The sequence below is a fragment of the Protopterus annectens genome, chromosome 12.part0 (assembly GCF_019279795.1).
Source record: "Protopterus annectens isolate FY-2018-M chromosome 12.part0, PAN1.0, whole genome shotgun sequence".
Taxonomy (NCBI): Eukaryota; Metazoa; Chordata; order Ceratodontiformes; family Protopteridae; genus Protopterus; species Protopterus annectens.
In genome coordinates, this window is record NC_056746.1 from 548,239,928 (window position 1) to 548,244,834 (window position 4,907).

Below are 4,907 nucleotides of genomic sequence, written 5' to 3' on the forward strand. Positions count from 1 at the left end.
GTCCTTCTCCAGCTGCACTGCAATAAAACAAATAAAACCAACCACCCAATTATCCCATGCCCTAGGGCGAAGCTTACCTATCCTCTGCCTTCCCAATGCTGCTAAAGCCACTAACAAGTCCTTACTGTTAGAGGACTCTGCTTCCACTAGCCGTTGGACCCCTTCTGCATCGATCAGCTCAAACAAATCCACATACTCCCCATTCCAATTTTTTCCTTAACCGAACCCGGAATATGCGGAGTCAGGAAAACTGCTCCTGACCCCTGCCCCAAAGATTGGGTAGCCAACCAGTCCCCAGGCCACAGCCCAAAATCAGAGCCTACCATACCTCTCAACTGTCCCGAATTCCTCATTTTTTTACCAAGTTTTGGGGTTCAAATAGTGGGGTGCTACGATTCCCGGGTGGCACCCCTTCATTTCTGATTTATTCGCACATTTATTTTTATTTTTTTAACTTTCGCGCTTCTTGTGCTGATGTCATCATGTGCGCAATGATGTCAGCACCACCAGTCTGTCGAAATGCTACAAGCACGTATGTAGCACATATTTCCGGCTCTGGTTCAAATGCTTTTACAAGCGGGAGTCACCAGAGCCGGAAAGGAGTTATGAGTAGTGTCGTTTTATTTAGAAGAAGCTCGCTCTGGGGGATTTTATTTGGATGAAGCTTGGGGATTTCAGTTTGCTTCGCTAGCTGGGTTTAGAAGAAGAGTTCACTTCACTTGACTTTTATTTAGAGGTAAGTGGTGTGTGTGTGTGACTGTGTGTGTGTGACAAGTATGAAAAAAAAATGTGTATGCTGTGTGCACAGCGGCATAGCTTTCTTCCCCTGCTCAGCTCCTCCTCCAGGTAAATGTAAACAACATTAGTAGCTTACTTTACTTAACGGCTGTCGACTGCTTTTCTGTATGTGAATAATGCGATTACTGTATAACAGCTGCGCGGCAGAGAAAACTGTGGTTTACTTTTACATGAACATCTGCAGAGAAACCTGTGGGTATGTCGTTGCTGCTTGTGCTTTCTTCTTTTAACATAATGGCTGATTTTATTTATGGATTGCTGTGTATTGTAACGGTTCGGCTACAGAGAAACTGGTTTGGCGGTGGTGTGTGTTAACGGCTGCTGCTTTTATTTGTGATTACCATGTAATGCTGCAGAGAAACCTATGCTTTTTACATTAACACCTGCAGAGAGAAACTTGTGCTTTCTTCTTTTAACATTAGTGGCTGCTGCTTTTGTTTATGTGATTACTGTGTTTGGCTGCAAAGAAACTTTTGTGGGTTAATGGCTGCAGGCAGGAGAATGAGCTTTACCATGTATTTAATGGCTGCAGGCAAGACAGGAGAATGAGCTTTACCGCGTATTTAACGGCTGCAGGCAGGACAGGAGAATGAGCTGCTGCAGGCATAAGAATGAGCTTTACATATTAAACAGAAGTATTGGATTACTGTGTGAGCTTTACTTATTTAACAGGCAGTTGCTTTTATTTTTGTGATAACTGTAATGGCTTTCACTTTTATTTATGTGATTATAACTGTCTGTGTAAAGGCTGCAAAGAAACCTGTGCTTTTTACATTTACTGCGACAGAGAAACGTGTGCTTTCTTTTTACTGTGTGTTGCAGGCAGGTTACATTTATTTAAATTACTGTGTGAGGCACTGTGATCTTTATTTATTTAACAGCTGAATGAGCTTTACGTATTTAATGGCTGCAGGCAGACGAATGAGCTTTTTACATATTAAACAAACAGCAGCATTAAATTACTGCGTTTGTGAGCTTAACTTATTTAACAGCTGCTTTTATTTATACTGTGTAAGGGCTGCAGAGAAACTTGTGCTTTGTTTTATGTATAGCTGCAGAGAAACTTGTGCTTTCTTTTGTGTACAGCTGCAGACAAACCTGATGCAGAGAAACGTGTGCTTTATTTTGTGTATAGCTGCAGGGAAACGTGTGTGTGTGTGTGTGTGTGTGTGTGTGTGTGTGTGTGTGTGTGTGTGTGTGTGTGTGTCTGTGTGCATGTGTAAATGTCCTAGTTATAACTGGAATGTTTGGTTCATACTTTTGGTCTGTTAGTTTTAAAATTTGTGGTTTTCTGACAGTGAGAACTGAATTCATTAAATAATGATAGCCATTTAAGTTTCAGTCTTCCTAACTTTCAGGAAATGCATGGCATTGGTAACAAAACATTTTATTCTAGCAACTTGTCTAAATTATATAAGCAATGTTTAAAATATGTCCCTGGTTTTGGGCTTTTGCCCCCCCCCCCCCAATAAACTTTGGCTTTTTCCAGATTTCTTGTGCTGCACAGTTTTACAGGGGAAGAGAAGTTTAGTGCTGCTTATGCCAACTCGTTTTGTGTTGTTAGTAGTGCAATAGGTAGAGTACTTGCTATTTGATATAGCAGGCTGTGAGTTATATTCCCACAGTATGCAGATGGATTGCTGATACCGTACTGTATTGTACTTTTAACGGGGGTGGATGCTGTAGTCCTGAGAATGTCCTCTTTGGAGATACCTAATAAATATGAACCTGTTATCAGTTTGCTACCCACTCCCTGTTGGCAATATTACTAGCTTATCATTTTATGTAACATAGGCCATTTATTCCTCAAGGGCAACGAGCACTTTATTTGTAGATGAAACAATGAAATATTAAGTTGTTTGCTAGCAGCAACCTCTTTATTAGTTGCAGATCTCTTTAATGGGGAATTATTTAGATGACTTTTACTTCTGTAGAGATTGTGCATATTTACTGATACTGGTGGACTGTAGAAGTTTGTGTAGACTTTTATGATGGAAATGTTCTGAATTGGGCAGTTTTGTCATCATTGGTTTATGCATTTTGTTTCATTCCTTACTGGAAAAATGTTCAAAACAATAAATTTAAAACTAGCTCTAACGAGTGTGCTGTATTATACAAGAAATATAGTTTAATAGAGTCAGGAAGGTGTATCAAAGGACACATGTATGGTTTTGTGTGCAAGAGGCCTGTGATTTGAAAACAGCCCAAAGGTAATCTTTATCCACCACTGGCCAGATGCATTTTCATTGGATGTGGGTTTCAATGCTGTTTCAATGAATATGAGTTTCAAGGGCAGAGAAGGTTTAATGCTAAGTCTGTTTTCATTGTGCAACTGTATTGCTTTGTGCAACTGTATTGCTTTGTTTATCAGATGTTTATTAGTGTTTGTGCTATAAAATGTAAAATAAAATCCAGATAATAATTGTAGAAATAAAGCAGTATGCACATTACAGTGTTTATGGTAAATGGGGTGAAATAGCCAAGTAATGTGATATTGGAATGGCTGCAGGGGAACTCTGGGGCCATATTTTGATTGCCTGTTCTTCAGATCGCACTTGAAATTTGATGTCCCACAATTCCATTGGAGTGGGTGGGGTTACATAATTATGTATGCAAATGTTATGTTAATCAGCGTACCGATTTGTACGTATTTTTCATGGGCCTTTGTCCAGATTTTTGATGTTTCGAGGTTGAGAGGTATGGAGCCTACCTCCGAGCCCAAGACCGAACTGTCCCAGGAAACCACCCCCCATCGCATCTCTAACTGTGTACCTGGCACCCTGTGCTAGTTGCCTCTGCACCTCCTCTATCCCTTGCACACCACCCCCGAGATCCCCAACTGACAAGTCGTCATCCCTCCCTCCCCACAATTCTCAACCCCAGCTCCCCCAACAATGCTGCCGTAATAAAACCATTACCTGCACCTTCATCTTGAGATGTGCTGGGAACCTGTGTCTCCATTGTTACCACCTGCTGCGATGCCTGTTGCTTTATCACCCCAGCTGGGGTTCTCACCACTGTGCGTCACCTCTTCTGACCTGGGGTCTGTTCAAGTTCCTGTACCACCTCCGATGTTGCCGCCTCCTGGAACAGCTCCTCTGCTTAGGCCATGAGTAATTTGGCCATCTGTAAAAGAGAAACAAAATATTAAAACTATTCTATAAGCCCGACTGCCATACTCCCCCAAACCCCTAGTTTTGCCTTGCTCCAGCACCTTAACTTACCCCTGCCTACCCACACTTCACCTTTCAACCACCCTGTCAGCCACACCTCCTACCATTTGCACCCTTCCTAACCCTAGAATATCCCCTATTAATATCCCTCCCCATGTGTATCTATGCAAAAAAAAAAAAAAAGAATTAATCCTGTCCCTCTAAGTATATTCCTATCTACCAGCCACCCAATCCCATCACCGTTCACACAATTGAGCCTAAAAACACTTACCTTTACTCCCAGCATGATCTTCCATAGCGGTAATGGCTAAGTACGCAGTGTGCATGCGCAAACCGGCGCTCGGACCCAACAGCCAAAAGACGGCAGAAGCAACCAACTAAACCACCAGGGAGTATGGAGAAGATATTCCACCACCACCACCAAAATCCAGGATGGAGGGACACCTGATCAACTGCAACGCCATCCTGAAGCCGGAAGGATTGGAGAAGACGGACTGACACCCACGAACCCACCAGGGAGCACAAACAGCAATCCACCACTACCACCAACGACAATGAAGCACGATGGACCCCCAAACACCTGCCACAACCACTGGGATAATGTATATGGACACAGCGGCCAACGAACCCACCAGGGAGAAGATATTCCACCACCACCACTGAATACCAGGACGGAGGGACACCTGAACAACTGTGACGCCATCTTGAAGAGAAACCGGAGAAGACAGATGGACACCCATGAACCCCCCCATGGAGCACACACAGAAACCTGCCACTATCATCAATGCAGATGAAGCCGGACACAACGATGGACCCCAGAGGAGATGATCCGCCACTATCCCCCAGCACTACTGCCTACCACGACCACCAGGAGAACCATTTTTCCCAGAAATGGACACAACCAGCCCACAAAACCCACCAGGGAGCACGAGGGGT